A 22,169-nucleotide genomic window follows, 5' to 3' on the forward strand; every position below is an offset into this window, starting at 1 on the left:
CCATCGGGACGCCCCGTGGGCCATGGCAGCCCTCCCACACTATTTCCACTTTTGCCCCTCCCTCCCCCATCCTCCCGCCAGTGCCTCCTGTTTCGGCATCTAAGCGCGGGCACTTCCTGTGCTTGTTGTCCCCTCTGTTTTGTCTGCGCAGGTGTCTGCGTCCGGGGAAGTCAGGGCATCAGCACGAAGGATCCGGAGGTCGAGGAGGGATGCAGCGGCGGCGGAAGACACACCGCCGAGACCGGTGGCGGTGGCGGCAGCTGATGGTGTTCCAGGTCCTTCAGGCACCGGTGAGCATGCTGTTGTTTCTCCTTATTGTTACAGTACTTTTAACTTCCGTTATGTTCCTCTGGTTCTCCTGGGCGCCCGCGTTAGTTGGCTAGGCTCATTGCGCGGCGCGTGGTGTTAGGCGTCTCGGAAGGGTAGTGCGCCGGTGGCTGCTGTTCCCTCCGCCCCCTGCGGTTCGCGGAGAAGGCAGATGGGGGGGCATTGGGGAGACGGCTTTCCGTACTTTCATCTGTGGTTACGGTTTTTGGATTTTACGGCTTGTGGCACCGGGTCGCGACCTGCCGCGTATCCCCACAGGGTGCAGTTTTGTGTCAGCGCATGCATTTAAATCCTAGGTTTAGGCCCATCGCAGTTGGCGCTTCTGTTTTTGCGCTCCTTGGTAGGGGTTGGGGTTTGTTCGCTTATGGCAGGGGCGAGTACACCATGGACGTCCACTCCCGTTTTCGTCACTCATGCAAATTTGTGAGACCTGTCACCCGTCCAGCGAAGGGGACACAGCCTCGAGCGGGTAACCTGTCCGTGGTGGCGCGCCGACGGTTTTGTCCGCTCGCGCTGTCCCGCATCAGGTCCGGCGGAAGGTGCACGCAGAACCGGCTTGGGGCTCGTGTGGGCTCTATGCCGTTTTTTCCTGTCTTCACGACTTGTGCATCTTTCCTGTGGGGTTGGTGCCCAAGGACCCCGGGCTAGTTCTGCCTTATCCTACATTCGTCTTATCTTCATGGTGTTTCTTTTCATGCTCCGTTTCCGAGACCGGGCGCAGGTTGAGTATTAGTCTTTTAGGGACTCTGCGTTTTGTTTCGTGATTGTGGGCCGGGTGCCTCCTTTTGGCTAACTTATCCGTTGGTCGTGTTTCCGCCTCTTCCCCTGCGCCCCTATCCCCTGCAATTTTTCGGGCCTCGATTAGGTTCCAGTTTTATGCTGACAGGTGCGTGTCCCTGGGTTTTTTCTGTCTCATGTGCCTCTTTGTGAACTGCGGCACTTTCTTGCGTTGGCATACTGTCCGTCCCCGCCCCCCCCCCCCCCCCTCGGGTTGCTCATTACCGGGACTATTTTCTCTTCAGGGGTCTGGGAGGCATTTCGGCTCGCAGCTATCCTTCTGTAGGTTGCCAGGTCTTGTTCGGGGCCTGGGTGTTCCCGTTGCCCCGGTGCGCTGCCAGGGCCCTACCGGTTGCCGGAGTTTTCAGAGGTTGGCGCTGGGCACAATGGCAGGTTGCTGTCGCCTCCCTGCTGACAAGTTACCGACACGCGAAGTTCGGTTTTAGAGGGTGCGGTCGCTGTTTAGCTCCTCCCCTTTTTGCGAGCAGGTTTATCCCCATGGGTGGCATAGTTTGCAGTAAACCTGCGGGCCGCTGCGGGTTCGGCCAGGTAGCGTCACGCAGTTTCCCTTCCCGCGAGATCAGATATGTTTTCGTGGTTGTGGTCTTCATTCCTATAGTCTTGTTACGGGGAGGTTTTTCAGGCCTCCTCCTCCTTGTTCCCTCCAGTCCCCCCAGGCTTTGCGACTGTGCGACATCTGTTTGTCTGATGTGCGGTACAGTTTTACCATTGCGCGCCCGGAGTCGGAATGGGTTTGCGGATGCTTTATCTCATTTCAGTTTGATAAGTGCCGTGAGTGGTTTCCAGAGGGGGGCGACATAGGTTTTCTCATGCCCGTCTTCTGTCGGGCGGAGTGTACGGGTGGCTACTCGGACTAGGCACGCGTGGCTCCTTCCTCGTTAGGGGTGTCGGCTGCGTCCAGGTGTTTTTTTAGGAGGTTGGCTACAGCGGGTGTGTCCCTGGTAGACGGTTGATGGTTTTTGTGTTCGAACGGTATCTGGGAGGTAGGTCCTAGGCTGCCCGGTATCCTGCCCTTGCGGGCTTTTCCTTCTGTTCTGGGCTGCGCAAGCTGGTGGACCCCGCCTGGTCTTTCACCCCCTTTTCCGAGCGCTTAAGGGTTGGGCTAGGGTGCGCCCCGCGCCTGCGGATACCCGTAGGCCTGCTACGTGGCAACTTTTGGCGTAATTGCTGGGTGAGCTGCCTCCTGTCGCTGAGTCGGTGTTGGTGGTGGCCCCTGTTTTAGATTAGCCTTTGCTTTAGCTGTCTTCTGGGTTTTGCGGGTAAGCGAGTAGGGGCGAGCAACAGGCATTTCGGGATCCCGGGGCCTTTTTCTGTGACGCGGGTCGCAGGATGGTCGGTGGCTCTGCAGGATGGTGTACTCCAAATCGGATCAAGCAGCTGGGGGTCGCTGGGGGTCCTTGGAGGCCCAGGAGGTGGTGGGTCTGCCCGCTGCGCCTGGCGCATGAGTATGGATGGGCCTCCGAGGGGGCGACCAGTTTGCTGATGCAGGCGCTCGCTGGTCCTCTTACTAATGTACAGTTTTGCTGCTGTGTTTGGGTTCGGTACCCATTCCTTGCGGAATGGGGCTGCTGGCCATGTGGCAGCCACAGGGTCCGCCACGGCAGCTGTTCAGGTGCTGGCCCGTTGGCGGTATACTTCTTGGGTCCTATTCCTTACGGATGGGGGAGGCTGCCATGCGGCAGCCACAGGGGCCTCCACAGCAGTTATTAAGGAGCTGGGCCGTTGGGGGTATACTTCTTAGGTCCTATTCCTTGCGGGTTGGGGTGGCTACCATGCGGCAGCCACAGGGTCCTCCTCGGCTGCTGTTCAGGAGCTGGCCCGTTGGCGGTATACTTCTTAGGTCCTATTCCTGGCGGATGGGGGGGGGCTGCCATGCGACAGCAACGGGGTCCTCCTCGGCAGCTGTTAAGGAGCAGGGCTGTTGGGGGTATGCTTATTATAGGTCCTATCCCCGACGGACTAGGGAGGCTGACCATGCGGCAGCCGCAGGGTCCTCCACGGCAGCGGTTCAGGAGCAGGGTCGCTGGGGGTATGCTTGTTGCAGGTCCCGTTCCTGGCGGATTGGGGAGGCTACCATGCGGCAGCCACAGGGTCCCCCTCGGCAGCGGTTCCGGTGCTGGGCCGTTGGAGGTATACTTTTTAGGTCCTGTTCCTTGCGGATTGGGGAGTCTGCCATGCGGCAACCACAGGGTCCTCCACGGCGGTTGTTCAGGAGCTGGGGCGTTGGAGGTATACTCCTTATAGGTCCTATTCCTTGCGGATTGGGGTGGCTGCTGTGCGGCAGTCACAGGGTCCCCCACGGCAGCGGTCCAGGAGCTGGGGCGTTGGGGGTGTACTTCTTAGGTCCTATTCCTTGCGGATGGGGGTGGCTACCATGCGGCAGCCACAGGGTCCTCCGTGGCAGCTATTCAGGGAGTGGTCCGCTGGAGGTATATTTGTTTTTTAGGTCCATTCCTTGTGGATAGGGGTGGCTGCCGTGCGGCAGACATAGGGTCCCCCTCAGCAGCTATTCAAGGGGTGGTTCGTTGGAGGTATACTTCTTAGGTCCTATTCCATGCGGATGGGGGTGGCTACCATGCGGAAGCCACAGGTTCCTCCACGGCGGCTATGCAGGAGGTGTGCCGTTGGAGGTATACTTTTTAGGTCCTATTCCTTGCGGATGGGGGTGGCTACCGTGCGGCAGCCACAGGGTCCTCCACGGCAGCTATTCAGGAGGTGCTCCGTGGAGGGATGCTTACTATAAGCCTTCTGCATATGGATAATGTTTAGTTGCGCCTGTTGCGCTAACCCAAAAACTTGTTTACCCGTCGGTTTTTGAACGGGTAGCGTTCAGGAATCGAGGGTGTGAAGTGAATTTTTAAATTTTCCTCCGAGGGGGCCTAATTACAATTGGCTCATCAAAGGTCCACGGGAGGTTTTTTGAGTTTTCTCCTTCACTTGGGTTAATTCTGATATCTGTCACTTGGTTTTCCTATGTGATGTATGTCAGTGTGATGATTTTAGGGTGTTTTTCTTTTGCAGCCGTCGATGGTTTGAACAGGAATGGCTGGTTTGGCCACTCTTACATTTTTGGGGCGGCAGGGCATTACTTGGCGCAGAGGACAGCTGATGTTTTGGGTTATGGCTTTAGGTGGTCAGGCATCCTCTGCTTGTACTGCGTCAGCCGCAGTTTCGACAAGGGGGAAGGCGTTCGTCTTCTCCGGCTGGAGTTTTGCAGGTTTTGTCTTACCTGGGGTTTTGGTCCTTTCAGTTAGCTTTCTTCTTTTCCTGGTTTTTATTGGTTTGGATGTCGGGGCGGTTTGTTAAACCTTTGTGGCAGGAAGTCGCTACCAACCAGCGGTCAGATGGGCATACGTGGTCATTGTGGGGCACCCTCTTTAGAAGGACGGCAGGTGTATCCTTACCTTGCGGTTGGACATTTAGACGTTCCCCTGCGGGAACCGAACGTTTGCCAGAGAAAAGAGTGGTGAGTCCTGCACAATGCGGGTTATGCAGGGAGGAGGCGGGGTTTGGGTACTCCCCTCCTTGGTGGTTGGATTTCATCCAAGGGACTGGAGCTGGTGTCTGGTAGCGACTGGTCCTTTGCCATCCTCCAATATAAAATCAATTCAATTACAATTATAGTTTAAAGAACAGGTCAGCGATCAATAAATATCATCTGACCTTTAACTACAGCTAACCGTGTCCGTGTCGTTATTTTAGTGTGTCGTTATTTTAGTGATAAGCTAGCTTAAAGAAGTGTTTGTCAATCGCAATAAAATTATGGGCGCCTTAGATAAGCTGAAGGCTGCATAAGCCTGGAGCCATATAAGAGCCCAATTTTTTGTGATTGGTTGCTTGTGACTAAGCAGTTGCTAGGCAGATCAGTGTGTTCTTGGGTATTTTCCTATAGGATTATAGGGCTGTCCATCAAGGGTTTGGGGGTTGGTTTTGGAATAATATATAAGCCATGGTCATGTGACTCAGACTTCCTCTTGCCATTTTGGAATGCCCTCCCGCCCGCCCTGACTATATATATATATTTTTTTTCCCTACATCTTGTCTTTCTCGTTGGGCTCTTGACAGCCAGATTGGCGGGAAGTCGCTACCAACCAGCGGTCAGATGGGCATAAGTGGTCATTGTGGGGCACCCTCTTTAGAAGGACGGCAGGTGTGTCCTTACCTTGCGGTTGGACATTTAGACGTTCCCCTGCGGGAACCGAACGTTTGCCAGAGAAAAGAGTGGTGAGTCCTGCACAATGCGGGTTATGCAGGGAGGAGGCGGAGTTTGGGTACTCCCCTCCTTGGTGGTTGGATTTCATCCAAGAGACTGGAGCTGGTGTCTGGTAGCTACTGGTCCTTTGCCATCCTCCAATATAAAATCAATTCAATTACAATTATAGTTTAAAGAACAGGTCAGCGATCAATAAATATCGTCTGACCTTTAACTACAGCTAACCGTGTCCGTGTCGTTATTTTAGTGTGTCGTTATTTTAGTGATAAGCTAGCTTAAAGAAGTGTTTATGTCAATCGCAATAAAATTATGGGCGCCTTATACAGTACTTTCTGCTGCTCAAATATAGCATATCTGCTAACTATGAGGCTTAGTGATGTTTTCCTCCACCCACTTAATTATGTGAATAATTCTTCAAGCTCTGCCCAGTACCCACCTCCTCTACATTGAAGGCTACTGCATCTCCCAGAACTTAGCAAAGTAGGAAATGTGAGCAAGTGTCATGTTACCAAGGGCTGCAGGCATTTAGGGGCTGATTCTGAGTTGGGCACAGCTATGTTTGTATACTGTTTGAATCTTTTGCCCCAGTTGCACCTGTGACTTTATGCTAATATTGGTGTAAGCCAGGGACGGATCTAGACTTTTCTTTGGGGGGGGCGGTTTACGGTTTAATCTTGACTCCTCCCCTCTACAGTCCCAACTCCTCCCATCTGCAATCCTAAACTGAGATAGAGCTTTGTGATTGTTCTATGTACATGTGACTGTGCTATGGGGTAATTGTATTTATTAGCCCTAGTACCCACACACCAGCAAGTGAGGGGCAGCTGCTCTGTAACCCTTGCTCTCCTGGCTCCTCTGTGCTGCTGTGGTATAAGCTGCGCACATCGTTCTGCCTCAGGCTCTCCCCGGAGAATTCTCTTCTGCTCAAAAGTGGGCGTGGCTATGACTGTGTTAGGGGGGGCGGCCGCCCCCTTCGCCCCCCCCCCCCCTTCCCCCCCCCCCTTTAGATCCGGCCCTGGTGTAAGCTCTTTTATGGTTTACATCCTTGCATCTGATTGCTCAAGGACTGGGATGCCTTCTTTGTGCATCTTTAGATGCAACAATGCTGCTTGGTGTATCTTTAGACACAACCATTGGACGCACCATTGAAATATGCACAAGCCCCATGCTAGATGCAGATCTCCATCAGAGTATGGCCTGCAATGTAAGCGATTAAGCGCCTGAGTTTGCAACCAGTTATGCAAAATGCCCACAACACTCCCATAACCTGTTCATCAGACAGTGCATCTCTGAGCGACTGAATATACACCTTCTAGTCACTGCCCAGGAATGCCCAATACATTTCCAACACATTTCTGAGATCATACATCTCTGTATGCTCACACCATGGGTCACTTGCGCTGTGCTAGCAGCTGCATTTCACAGACGTAGACATGGGAGGCCATAGTCAGGTAGAAAGACTGCACCATAGAGCTGATGCAAGTGTCGATGGTGCAAGCGATGGTACACCGATGGTGGCATTTAAAGAAACAGTGTATTACAATATGCAGAGATGCTCAAATGGGGCATCTCAGTATTTATACATTCACATGCATGCTTGTACACCATGGGAAAGGCTGGTACTAGTATCTGCATATTCAAGACAAGACCAAACACAACTTCATCCATCTCTACATCAGGCTTTTAGTTTGTTTGCAAACACATTTTACACAGCCATAGCTGCCATTATTTACATTGGGGCAGATGTATTAACCTGGAGAAGGCATAAGGAAGTGATAAACCAGTGATAAGTGCAAGGTGATAAACGCACCAGCCAATCAACTCTAATATGTAATTTGACAGTTAGGAGCTGACTGGCTGGTGCGTTTATCACCTTGCGCTTATCACTGGTTTATCACTTCTTTATGCCATCTCCAGGTTAATACATCTGCCCCATTATTGCCTTGTTTGAATTGCAAAGAAGCATGATAGATGAGATCTTGAATTATACTTTTGCCATTATATACAGTATGTATCTACTGTATTGCACCATATACTCAGTGAGAGAAAATACCATCCATGTGCAACAAATATAGGTAATCTCAGTCAAACTACACACAACAAGCCAGAGTGGCTGGCTCCACTTTACTGTAGCTAGAGGTGATTACAAAATTTACATTTACTATGCTAATTACACACTGCAGATCAGATCAGTGATTCTGTACTGGTACAAGGGATGAGATTTGTTTTATTAATTTGTTCTATTTGGTGCTTCACACATTTTATTATTGCTTCCTGTGGATGACTCAATACTAAGCAATTAATAAAGCCCTGTGCTAACAATTGTTGAACAGAAACAATGGTCTCTTACACACAACAAATAGTATATTCTGCACTTACTGTATGCATCTCACATTCTTTTGTTTAGCTGTAATATTTTATCTAGGAAAGCAACCTTCACAGTGTGGAGATGTATACATATGAGTGTGCGCGTGTGTGTTTTATATATATATATATATATATATATATATTTCTCTAACGTCCTAAGTGGATGCTGGGGACTCCGTAAGGACCATGGGGAATAGCGGCTCCGCAGGAGACTGGGCACAAAGTAAAAAGCTTTAGGACTACCTGGTGTGCACTGGCTCCTCCCCCTATGACCCTCCTCCAAGCCTCAGTTAAGATTTTGTGCCCGAACGAGAAGGGTGCAATCTAGGTGGCTCTCCTGAGCTGCTTAGAGAAAAAGTTTAAAGTAGGTTTTTTACTTTCAGTGAGACCTGCTGGCAACAGGCTCACTGCATCGAGGGACTAAGGGGAGAAGAAGCGAACTCACCTGCGTGCAGAGTGGATTGGGCTTCTTAGGCTACTGGACATTAGCTCCAGAGGGACGATCACAGGCCCAGCCATGGATGGGTCCCGGAGCCGCGCCGCCGTCCCCCTTACAGAGCCAGAAGACTGAAGAGTCCGGAAAATCGGCGGCAGAAGACGTCCTGTCTTCATTAAGGTAGCGCACAGCACCGCAGCTGTGCGCCATTGCTCTCAGCACACTTCACACTCCGGTCACTGAGGGTGCAGGGCGCTGGGGGGGGGCGCCCTGAGACGCAATAGAAATACCTTTTTTTTGGCTAAAAATACATCACATATAGCTCCTGGGCTATATGGATGTATTTAACCCCTGCCTAAATTACAATAAAAAAGCGGGAGAAAGGCCACGGAAAAGGGGGCGGAGCCTATCTCCTCAGCACACTGGCGCCATTTTTTCCTCACAGCTCCGTTGGAGGAAGGCTCCCTGACTCTCCCCTGCAGTCCTGCACTACAGAAACATGGTAAAACAAGAGAGGGGGGGCATAAAATTGGCATATAAAGATATACAGCAGCTATATTAGGGAAAAACACTTATATAAGGTTATCCCTGTATATATATAGCGCTCTGGGGTGTGCTGGCAAACTCTCCCTCTGTCTCCCCAAAGGGCTAGTGGGGTCCTGTCCTCTATCAGAGCATTCCCTGTGTGTGTGCGGTGTGTCGGTACGTTGTGTCGACATGTATGAGGAGGAAAATGGTGTGGAGGCGGAGCAATTGCCTGTGTTAGTGATGTCACCCTCTAGGGAGTCGACACCTGACTGGATGATCTTATGGAAAGAATTACGTGATAGTGTCAGCACTTTACAAAAGTCTGTTGACGACATGAGACAGCCGGATAATCAGTTAATACAGGCGTCTCAAACACCGTCAGGGGCTCTAAAGCGCCCGTTACATCAGGTCGATACAGACACAGACACGGACACTGACTCCAGTGTCGACGGTGAAGAAACAAATGTATTTTCCAGTAGGGCTACACGTTACATGATCACGGCAATGAAGGAGGTTTTGAACATTTCTGATACTACAAGTACCACAAAAAAGGGTATTATGTGGGGTGTGAAAAAACTACCCGTAGTTTTTCCTGAATCAGATGAATTAAATGAGGTGTGTGATGAAGCGTGGGTTTCCCCCGATAAAAAACTGCTAATTTCTAAAAAATTATTGGCATTATACCCTTTCCCGCCAGAGGTTAGGGCGCGCTGGGAAACACCCCCTAGGGTGGATAAGGCGCTCACACGCTTATCAAAGCAAGTGGCGTTACCGTCTCCTGATACGGCCGCCCTCAAGGAACCAGCTGATAGGAAGCTGGAAAATGTCCTAAAAAGTATATACACACATACTGGTATTATACTGCGACCAGCAATCGCCTCAGCCTGGATGTGCAGTGCTGGGGTGGCTTGGTCGGATTCCCTGACTGAAAATATTGATACCCTGGACAGGGACAATATATTATTGACTATAGAGCGTTTAAAAGATGCGTTTCTATATATGCGAGATGCACAGAGGGATATTTGCACTCTGGCATCAAGAGTAAGTGCGATGTCCATTTCTGCCAGAAGAGGATTATGGACGCGACAGTGGTCAGGGGATGCGGATTCCAAACGGCATATGGAAGTATTGCCGTATAAAGGGGAGGAGTTATTTGGGGTCGGTCTATCGGACTTGGTGACCACGGCAACGGCCGGGAAATCCACCTTTCTACCCCAAGTCACCTCGCAGCAGAAAAAGATACCGTCTTTTCAGGCTCAGTCCTTTCGTCCCCATAAGGGCAAGCAGGCAAAAGGCCACTCATATCTGCCCCGGGGCAGAGGAAGGGGAAAAAGACTGCAGCAGACAGCCTCTTCCCACGAACAGAAGCCCTCCCCCGCTTCTGCCAAGTCCTCAGCATGACGCTGGGGCCTTACAAGCGGACTCAGGCACGGTGGGGGCCCATCTCAAGATTTTCAGCGCGCAGTGGGCTCACTCGCAAGTGGACCCCTGGATCCTGCAGGTAGTATCTCAGGGGTACAAATTGGAATTCGAGACGTCTCCCCCTCGCCGGTTCCTGAAGTCTGCTTTACCAACGTCTCCCCCCGACAGGGAGGCGATATTGGAAGCCATTCACAAGCTGTATTCCCAGCAGGTGATAATCAAGGTACCCCTCCTACAACAGGGAAAGGGGTATTATTCCACGCTGTTTGTGGTACCGAAGCCGGACGGCTCGGTGAGACCCATTTTAAATCTGAAATCCTTGAACACTTACATAAGAAGGTTCAAGTTCAAGATGGAGTCACTCAGAGCAGTGATAGCGAACCTGGAAGAAGGGGACTATATGGTGTCTCTGGACATCAAGGATGCTTACCTCCATGTCCCAATTTGCCCTTCTCACCAAGGGTACCTCAGGTTTGTGGTACAGAACTGTCATTATCAGTTTCAGACGCTGCCGTTTGGATTGTCCACGGCACCCCGGGTCTTTACCAAGGTAATGGCCGAAATGATGATTCTTCTTCGAAGAAAAGGCGTCTTAATTATCCCTTACTTGGACGATCTCCTGATAAGGGCAAGGTCCAGAGAACAGTTAGAGGTCGGAGTAGCACTATCTCAAATAGTACTACGACAGCACGGTTGGATTCTAAATATTCCAAAATCGCAGCTGATTCCGACGACACGTCTGCTGTTCCTAGGGATGATTCTGGACACAGTACAGAAAAAGGTGTTTCTCCCGGAGGAGAAAGCCAGGGAGTTATCCGACCTAGTCAGGAACCTCCTAAGACCAGGCCAGGTGTCAGTGCATCAATGCACAAAGGTCCTGGGAAAGATGGTGGCTTCTTACGAAGCGATTCCATTCGGCAGATTCCACGCAAGAACTTTTCAGTGGGATCTGCTGGACAAATGGTCCGGATCGCATCTTCAAATGCATCAGCGGATAACCCTGTCTCCAAGGACAAGGGTGTCTCTCCTGTGGTGGTTACAGAGTGCTCATCTCCTAGAGGGCCGCAGATTCGGCATTCAGGATTGTGTCCTGGTGACCACGGATGCCAGCCTGAGAGGCTGGGGAGCAGTCACACAGGGAAGAAATTTCCAGGGCTTGTGGTCAAGCATGGAAACGTCACTTCACATAAATATCCTGGAACTAAGGGCCATTTACAATGCCCTAAGTCAGGCAAGGCCTCTGCTTCAGGGTCAGTCGGTGTTGATCCAGTCGGACAACATCACGGCAGTCGCCCACGTAAACAGACAGGGCGGCACAAGAAGCAGGAGGGCAATGACGGAAGTTGCAAGGATTCTTCGCTGGGTGGAAAATCATGTGATAGCACTGTCAGCAGTGTTCATTCCGGGAGTGGACAACTGGGAAGCAGACTTCCTCAGCAGACACGATCTCCACCCGGGGGAGTGGGGACTTCACCCAGAAGTCTTCCACATGATTGTGAACCGTTGGGAAAAACCAAAGGTGGACATGATGGCGTCCCGCCTCAACAAAAAACTGGACAGATATTGCGCCAGGTCAAGGGACCCTCAGGCAATAGCTGTGGACGCTCTGGTAACACCGTGGGTGTACCGATCAGTGTATGTGTTCCCTCCTCTGCCTCTCATACCCAAAGTATTGAGAATCATAAGAAGGAGAGGAGTAAAGACTATACTCGTGGCTCCGGATTGGCCAAGAAGGACTTGGTACCCGGAACTTCAAGAGATGCTCACGGAAGACCCGTGGCCTCTACCTCTAAGAAAGGACCTGCTCCAGCAGGGACCATGTCTGTTTCAAGACTTACCGCGGCTGCGTTTGACGGCATGGCGGTTGAACGCCGGATCCTGAAGGAAAAAGGCATTCCGGATGAAGTCATCCCTACCCTGATCAAAGCCAGGAAGGATGTAACTGTGCAACATTATCACCGTATTGGCGTAAATATGTTGCGTGGTGTGAGGCCAAGAAGGCCCCTACAGAGGAATTTCAACTGGGTCGTTTCCTGCATTTCCTGCAAACTGGACTGTCTATGGGCCTAAAATTAGGGTCCATTAAGGTTCAAATTTCGGCTCTGTCAATATTCTTCCAAAAAGAACTAGCTTCAGTTCCTGAAGTTCAGACGTTTGTCAAGGGGGTACTGCATATACAGCCTCCTTTTGTGCCTCCAGTGGCACCTTGGGATCTCAATGTAGTTTTGGGATTCCTAAAATCACATTGGTTTGAACCACTCACCACTGTGGACTTAAAATATCTCACATGGAAAGTGGTAATGATGTTAGCCCTGGCTTCAGCCAGGCGTGTATCAGAATTGGCGGCTTTATCCTATAAAAGCCCTTACCTAATTTTTCATACGGATAGGGCAGAATTGAGGACTCGGCCTCAATTTCTTCCTAAGGTGGTTTCAGAATTTCACTAAAACCAGCCTATTGTGGTGCCTGCGGCTACTAGGGACTTGGAGGATTCCAAGTTGCTAGACGTAGTCAGGGCCCTGAAAATATATGTTTCCAGGACGGCTGGAGTCAGAAAATCTGACTCGCTGTTTATCCTGTATGCACCCAACAAGCTGGGTGCTCCTGCTTCTAAGCAGACGATTGCTCGTTGGATTTGTAGTACAATTCAGCTTGCACATTCTGTGGTAGGCCTGCCACAGCCAAAATCTGTAAAAGCCCATTCCACACGGAAAGTGGGCTCATCTTGGGCGGCTGCCCGAGGGGTCTCGGCTTTACAACTTTGCCGAGCAGCTACTTGGTCAGGGGCAAACACGTTTGCTAAATTCTACAAATTTGATACCCTGGCTGAGGAGGACCTGGAGTTCTCTCATTCGGTGCTGCAGAGTCATCCGCACTCTCCCGCCCGTTTGGGAGCTTTGGTATAATCCCCATGGTCCTTACGGAGTCCCCAGCATCCACTTAGGACGTTAGAGAAAATAAGAATTTACTTACCGATAATTCTATTTCTCATAGTCCGTAGTGGATGCTGGGCGCCCATCCCAAGTGCGGATTGTCTGCAATACTTGTACATAGTTATTGTTACAAAAATCGGGTTATTATTGTTGTGAGCCATCTTTTCAGAGGCTCCTTTGTTATCATGCTGTTAACTGGGTTCAGCTCACAAGTTGTACGGTGTGATTGGTGTGGCTGGTTTGAGTCTTACCCGGGATTCAAAATCCTTCCTTATTGTGTACGCTCGTCCGGGCACAGTATCCTAACTGAGGCTTGGAGGAGGGTCATAGGGGGAGGAGCCAGTGCACACCAGGTAGTCCTAAAGCTTTTTACTTTGTGCCCAGTCTCCTGCGGAGCCGCTATTCCCCATGGTCCTTACGGAGTCCCCAGCATCCACTACGGACTATGAGAAATAGAATTATCGGTAAATAAATTCTTATTATATAGTATGTATAAATATATTTTTATATATATATATATATATATATATATATATAAAGGGGGGGGGGGTACAGCGCCACTTGTGAGGTGTGATCTCAGTGATTATTATATTAAATAATTTAAAATGAAATTAAAATTACCATAAACAAAACACACATAACCTCAATTAAGGTGTCTGCCTAGCCCTTAGAATACAGTGCCGGTATCGCACTGCTGAACATATGGAAAAATGGATAGATAGGGTTCGGCGCTCAGTGTTGCTAAGAAATGGTTAAAAGCCAAAATATATATGTATAAAAAATATTTAATATATGAGAGTAAAAAAGTTACACAAAGTACATAAAAAACATAAAAATATGGACCAAGAAAATATTAAAATATTAACAGGATAAGGAGATCAACTTAGCTTTAGAAAACAGCAGGGGGTTAGTGCAGGAAACCCAATGCGTTTTGTCTCATCAGACTTCTTCCAAGGGTCCTTTGAAGAAGTCTGATGAGACGAAACTGCTGTTTTCTAAAGCTAAGTTAAGTTGATCTCCTTATCCTGTTAATATTTTAATATTTTCTTGGTCCATGTTTTTATGTTTTTTATGTACTTTGTGTAACGTTTTTACCCTCATATATTAAGTATTTTTTATACATATATATTTTGGCTTTTAACCATTTCTTACCAACACTGAGCGCCGAACCCTATATATATATATATATATATATATAAACAAAACCGTGTAACTGCCACTCACAAAATACATAAGATAACTGTCCCGGTGCCCTCATATGCTGGGCCACCAGCGACACATATTCAGACAATTGGTGCGGCACTCACGAATATAGATGACAGACACAATGATATCGTATCAACGTTTCGGTTTTTACCGTCTTCAGGATATAAACAACAAGTTAAAAGCGCTTACCTTTTATTCATACATCACCCAGTGAGAGGGACGCTCCTACTGGCGGGCGCTGGCGCCAGCCGCCGGGCCAGAAGCGGGAAGCGGCTCCCGTCAGCATTGCGACCAAGACATGTCAGCGCTACAGCTGAGCTGCGAGTGTCAGTGACAAAACCCCATCACCATGACAACTGCATCAACAAGAATTAAAGCCGCTAAAAAGAGACACAGAACATTTAAATCCAGTAGCAAGACATCCATATAAAGCTGTATTAAGTCAATGCTAGACACTTTCATCATATTAAATAAAACAGACTGGTAATCATAAAGATTATAAGAATTACTAATGTATATTATATATTAATTAGAGATGAGCGCCTGAAATTTTTCGGGTTTTGTGTTTTGGTTTTGGGTTCGGTTCCGCGGCCGTGTTTTGGGTTCGAACGCGTTTTGGCAAAACCTCACCGAATTTTTTTTGTCGGATTCGGGTGTGTTTTGGATTCGGGTGTTTTTTTCAAAAAACACTAAAAAACAGCTTAAATCATAGAATTTGGGGGTCATTTTGATCCCAAAGTATTATTAACCTCAAAAACCATAATTTACACTCATTTTCAGTCTATTCTGAATACCTCACACCTCACAATATTATTTTTAGTCCTAAAATTTGCACCGAGGTCGCTGTGTGAGTAAGATAAGCGACCCTAGTGGCCGACACAAACACCGGGCCCATCTAGGAGTGGCACTGCAGTGTCACGCAGGATGTCCCTTCCAAAAAACCCTCCCCAAACAGCACATGACGCAAAGAAAAAAAGAGGCGCAATGAGGTAGCTGTGTGAGTAAGATTAGCGACCCTAGTGGCCGACACAAACACCGGGCCCATCTAGGAGTGGCACTGCAGTGTCACGCAGGATGGCCCTTCCAAAAAACCCTCCCCAAACAGCACATGACGCAAAGAAAAAAAGAGGCGCAATGAGGTAGCTGTGTGAGTAAGATTAGCGACCCTAGTGGCCGACACAAACACCGGGCCCATCTAGGAGTGGCACTGCAGTGTCACGCAGGATGTCCCTTCCAAAAAACCCTCCCCAAACAGCACATGACGCAAAGAAAAAAAGAGGCGCAATGAGGTAGCTGTGTGAGTAAGATTAGCGACCCTAGTGGCCGACACAAACACCGGGCCCATCTAGGAGTGGCACTGCAGTGTCACGCAGGATGTCCCTTCCAAAAAACCCTCCCCAAACAGCACATGACGCAAAGAAAAAAAGAGGCGCAATGAGGTAGCTGACTGTGTGAGTAAGATTAGCGACCCTAGTGGCCGACACAAACACCGGGCCCATCTAGGAGTGGCACTGCAGTGTCACGCAGGATGTCCCTTCCAAAAAACCCTCCCCAATCAGCACATGATGCAAAGAAAAAGAAAAGAAAAAAGAGGTGCAAGATGGAATTGTCCTTGGGCCCTCCCACCCACCCTTATGTTGTATAAACAAAACAGGACATGCACACTTTAACCAACCCATCATTTCAGTGACAGGGTCTGCCACACGACTGTGACTGATATGACGGGTTGGTTTGGACCCCCCCAAAAAAAGAAGCAATTAATCTCTCCTTGCACAAACTGGCTCTACAGAGGCAAGATGTCCACCTCATCTTCACCCTCCGATATATCACCGTGTACATCCCCCTCCTCACAGATTATCAATTCGTCCCCACTGGAATCCACCATCTCAGCTCCCTGTGTACTTTGTGGAGGCAATTGCTGCTGGTCAATGTCTCCGCGGAGGAATTGATTATAATTCATTTTAATGAACATCATCTTCTCCACATTTTCTGGATGTAACCTCGTACGCCGATTGCTGACAAGGTGAGCGGCGGCACTAAACACTCTTTTGGAGTACACACTTGTGGGAGGGCAACTTAGGTAGAATAAAGCCAGTTTGTGCAAGGGCCTCCAAATTGCCTCTTTTTCCTGCCAGTATAAGTACGGACTGTGTGACGTGCCTACTTGGATGCGGTCACTCATATAATCCTCCACCATTCTATCAATGTTGAGAGAATCATATGCAGTGACAGTAGACGACATGTCCGTAATCGTTGTCAGGTCCTTCAGTCCGGACCAGATGTCAGCATCAGCAGTCGCTCCAGACTGCCCTGCATCACCGCCAGCGGGTGGGCTCGGAATTCTGAGCCTTTTCCTCGCACCCCCAGTTGCGGGAGAATGTGAAGGAGGAGATGTTGACAGGTCGCGTTCCGCTTGACTTGACAATTTTCTCACCAGCAGGTCTTTCAACCCCAGCAGACTTGTGTCTGCCGGAAAGAGAGATCCAAGGTAGGCTTTAAATCTAGGATCGAGCACGGTGGCCAAAATGTAGTGCTCTGATTTCAACAGATTGACCACCCGTGAATCCTTGTTAAGCGAATTAAGGGCTGCATCCACAAGTCCCACATGCCTAGCGGAATCGCTCCCTTTTAGCTCCTTCTTCAATGCCTCCAGCTTCTTCTGCAAAAGCCTGATGAGGGGAATGACCTGACTCAGGCTGGCAGTGTCTGAACTGACTTCACGTGTGGCAAGTTCAAAGGGCATCAGAACCTTGCACAACGTTGAAATCATTCTCCACTGCACTTGAGACAGGTGCATTCCACCTCCTATATCGTGCTCAATTGTATAGGCTTGAATGGCCTTTTGCTGCTCCTCCAACCTCTGAAGCATATAGAGGGTTGAATTCCACCTCGTTACCACTTCTTGCTTCAGATGATGGCAGGGCAGGTTCAGTAGTTTTTGGTGGTGCTCCAGTCTTCTGTACGTGGTGCCTGTACGCCGAAAGTGTCCCGCAATTTTTCTGGCCACCGACAGCATCTCTTGCACGCCCCTGTCGTTTTTTAAAAAATTCTGCACCACCAAATTCAAGGTATGTGCAAAACATGGGACGTGCTGGAATTTGCCCATATTTAATGCACACACAATATTGCTGGCGTTGTCCGATGCCACAAATCCACAGGAGAGTCCAATTGGGGTAAGCCATTCCGCGATGATCTTCCTCAGTTGCCGTAAGAGGTTTTCAGCTGTGTGCGTATTCTGGAAAGCGGTGATACAAAGCGTAGCCTGCCTAGGAAAGAGTTGGCGTTTGCGAGATGCTGCTACTGGTGCCGCCGCTGCTGTTCTTGCGGCGGGAGTCCATACATCTACCCAGTGGGCTGTCACAGTCATATAGTCCTGACCCTGCCCTGCTCCACTTGTCCACATGTCCGTGGTTAAGTGGACATTGGGTACAACTGCATTTTTTAGGACACTGGTGAGTCTTTTTCTGACGTCCGTGTACATTCTCGGTATCGCCTGCCTAGAGAAGTGGAACCTAGATGGTATTTGGTAACGGGGGCACACTGCCTCAATAAATTGTCTAGTTCCCTGTGAACTAACGGCGGATACCGGACGCACGTCTAACACCAACATAGTTGTCAAGGCCTCAGTTATCCGCTTTGCAGTAGGATGACTGCTGTGATATTTCATCTTCCTCGCAAAGGACTGTTGAACAGTCAATTGCTTACTGGAAGTAGTACAAGTGGGCTTACGACTTCCCCTCTGGGATGACCATCGACTCCCAGCGGCAACAACAGCAGCGCCAGCAGCAGTAGGCGTTACACGCAAGGATGCATCGGAGGAATCCCAGGCAGGAGAGGACTCGTCAGAATTGCCAGTGACATGGCCTGCAGGACTATTGGCATTCCTGGGGAAGGAGGAAATTGACACTGAGGGAGTTGGTGGGGTGGTTTGCGTGAGCTTGGTTACAAGAGGAAGGGATTTACTGGTCAGTGGACTGCTTCCGCTGTCACCCAAAGTTTTTGAACTTGTCACTGACTTATTATGAATGCGCTGCAGGTGACGTATAAGGGAGGATGTTCCGAGGTGGTTAACGTCCTTACCCCTACTTATTACAGCTTGACAAAGGGAACACACGGCTTGACACCTGTTGTCCGCATTTCTGGTGAAATACCTCCACACCGAAGAGCTGATTTTTTTGGTATTTTCACCTGGCATGTCAACGGCCATATTCCTCCCACGGACAACAGGTGTCTGCCCGGGTGCCTGACTTAAACAAACCACCTCACCATCAGAATCCTCCTGGTCAATTTCCTCCCCAGCGCCAGCAACACCCATATCCTCCTCATCCTGGTGTACTTCAACACTGACATCTTCAATCTGACTATCAGGAACTGGACTGCGGGTGCTCCTTCCAGCACTTGCAGGGGGCGTGCAAATGGTGGAAGGCGCATGCTCTTCACGTCCAGTGTTGGGAAGGTCAGGCATCGCAACCGACACAATTGGACTCTCCTTGTGGATTTGGGATTTCGAAGAATGCACAGTTCTTTGCTGTGCTGCTTTTGCCAGCTTGAGTCTTTTCATTTTTCTAGCGAGAGGCTGAGTGCTTCCATCCTCATGTGAAGCTGAACCACTAGCCATGAACATAGGCCAGGGCCTCAGCCGTTCCTTGCCACTCCGTGTGGTAAATGGCATATTGGCAAGTTTACGCTTCTCCTCCGACAATTTTATTTTAGGTTTTGGAGTCCTTTTTTTACTGATATTTGGTGTTTTGGATTTGACATGCTCTGTACTATGACATTGGGCATCGGCCTTGGCAGACGACGTTGCTGGCATTTCATCGTCTCGGCCATGACTAGTGGCAGCAGCTTCAGCACGAGGTGGAAGTGGATCTTGATCTTTCCCTAATTTTGGAACCTCAACATTTTTGTTCTCCATATTTTAATAGGCACAACTAAAAGGCACCTCAGGTAAACAATGGAGATGGATGGATTGGATACTAGTATACAATTATGGACGGGCTGCCGAGTGCCGACACAGAGGTAGCCACAGCCGTGAACTACCGCACTGTACTGTGTCTGCTGCTAATATATAGACTGGTTGATAAAGAGATAGTATACTCGTAACTAGTATGTATGTATAAAGAAAGAAAAAAAAACCACGGTTAGGTGGTATATACAATTATGGACGGGCTGCCGAGTGCCGACACAGAGGTAGCCACAGCCGTGAACTACCGCACTGTACTGTGTCTGCTGCTAATATATAGACTGGTTGATAAAGAGATAGTATACTCGTAACTAGTATGTATGTATAAAGAAAGAAAAAAAAACCACGGTTAGGTGGTATATACAATTATGGACGGGCTGCCGAGTGCCGACACAGAGGTAGCCACAGCCGTGAACTACCGCACTGTACTGTGTCTGCTGCTAATATATAGACTGGTTGATAAAGAGATAGTATACTCGTAACTAGTATGTATGTATAAAGAAAGAAAAAAAAACCACGGTTAGGTGGTATATACAATTATGGACGGGCTGCCGAGTGCCGACACAGAGGTAGCCACAGCCGTGAACTACCGCACTGTACTGTGTCTGCTGCTAATATAGACTGGTTGATAAAGAGATAGTATACTCGTAACTAGTATGTATGTATAAAGAAAGAAAAAAAAACCACGGTTAGGTGGTATATACAATTATGGACGGGCTGCCGAGTGCCGACACAGAGGTAGCCACAGCCGTGAACTACCGCACTGTACTGTGTCTGCTGCTAATATATAGACTGGTTGATAAAGAGATAGTATACTCGTAACTAGTATGTATGTATAAAGAAAGAAAAAAAAACCACGGTTAGGTGGTATATACAATTATGGACGGGCTGCCGAGTGCCGACACAGAGGTAGCCACAGCCGTGAACTACCGCACTGTACTGTGTCTGCTGCTAATATATAGACTGGTTGATAAAGAGATAGTATACTCGTAACTAGTATGTATGTATAAAGAAAGAAAAAAAAACCACGGTTAGGTGGTATATACAATTATGGACGGGCTGCCGAGTGCCGACACAGAGGTAGCCACAGCCGTGAACTACCGCACTGTACTGTGTCTGCTGCTAATATAGACTGGTTGATAAAGAGATAGTATACTCGTAACTAGTATGTATGTATAAAGAAAGAAAAAAAAACCACGGTTAGGTGGTATATACAATTATGGACGGGCTGCCGAGTGCCGACACAGAGGTAGCCACAGCCGTGAACTACCGCACTGTACTGTGTCTGCTGCTAATATAGACTGGTTGATAAAGAGATAGTATACTCGTAACTAGTATGACTATAAAGAAAGAAAAAAAAACCACGGTTAGGTGGTATATACAATTATGGACGGGCTGCCGAGTGCCGACACAGAGGTAGCCACAGCCGTGAACTACCGCACTGTACTGTGTCTGCTGCTAATATATAGACTGGTTGATAAAGAGATAGTATACTCGTAACTAGTATGTATGTATAAAGAAAGAAAAAAAAACCACGGTTAGGTGGTATATACAATTATGGACGGGCTGCCGAGTGCCGACACAGAGGTAGCCACAGCCGTGAACTACCGCACTGTACTGTGTCTGCTGCTAATATAGACTGGTTGATAAAGAGATAGTATACTACTAATATTATATATACTGGTGGTCAGGTCACTGGTCACTAGTCACACTGGCAGTGGCACTCCTGCAGCAAAAGTGTGCACTGTTTAATTTTAATATAATATTATGTACTCCTGGCTCCTGCTATAACCTATAACTGGCACTGCAGTAGTGCTCCCCAGTCTCCCCCACAATTATAAGCTGTGTGAGCTGAGCAGTCAGACAGATATATAATATATATAGATGATGCAGCACACTGGCCTGAGCCTGAGCAGTGCACACAGATATGGTATGTGACTGACTGAGTCACTGTGTGTATCGCTTTTTTCAGGCAGAGAACGGATATATTAAATAAACTGCACTGTGTGTCTGGTGGTCACTCACTATATAATATATTATGTACTCCTGGCTCCTGCTATAACCTATAACTGGCACTGCAGTAGTGCTCCCCAGTCTCCCCCACAATTATAAGCTGTGTGAGCTGAGCAGTCAGACAGATATATATAATATTATATATAGATAGATAATAGATGATGCAGCACACTGGCCTGAGCCTGAGCAGTGCACACAGATATGGTATGTGACTGAGTCACTGTGTGCTGTGTATCGCTTTTTTCAGGCAGAGAACGGATTATAAAGTAAACTGCACTGTCCTCACTAGTAAACTCTCTCCACTCAGTCTCTACACTTCTACAGTAACAGTACTCCTCCTAGTCAGCTCCAGTAAATCTCTCTCAGTCTCTTATAATCTAAATGGAGAGGACGCCAGCCACGTCCTCTCCCTATCAATCTCAATGCACGTGTGAAAATGGCGGCGACGCGCGGCTCCTTATAAAGAATCCGAGTCTCGCGATAGAATCCGAGCCTCGCGAGAATCCGACAGCGTCATGATGACGTTCGGGCGCGCTCGGGTTAACCGAGCAAGGCGGGAAGATCCGAGTCGCTCGGACCCGTGAAAAAAAACATGAAGTTCTGGCGGGTTCGGATTCAGAGAAACCGAACCCGCTCATCTCTATATTAATATACATTATTTCCTGCATCATAAAAACACAGACCAGGATATTGTTTCATTGAGTCCACGGGTTCACTTTTTTCACTATTAATCGCAGCCCGAATTGCAGACCTATGAGCTGACATCCTCTCTTTAAACTTGCATTGGGTCTTTCCAATGTAAGAAAGCCCACATGGGCATAAAATCTGGTACACTACAAAAGTACTATTACAATTAAGATGATGTCTGATCTGGTACATTTTACCTGATACATATTAGAGATGAGCGGGTTCGGTTCCTCTGAATCCGAACCCGCCCGAACTTCAGGTTTTTTACACGGGGCC

Source organism: Pseudophryne corroboree, chromosome 6, assembly GCF_028390025.1.
Source record: "Pseudophryne corroboree isolate aPseCor3 chromosome 6, aPseCor3.hap2, whole genome shotgun sequence".
NCBI lineage: Eukaryota > Metazoa > Chordata > Amphibia > Anura > Myobatrachidae > Pseudophryne > Pseudophryne corroboree.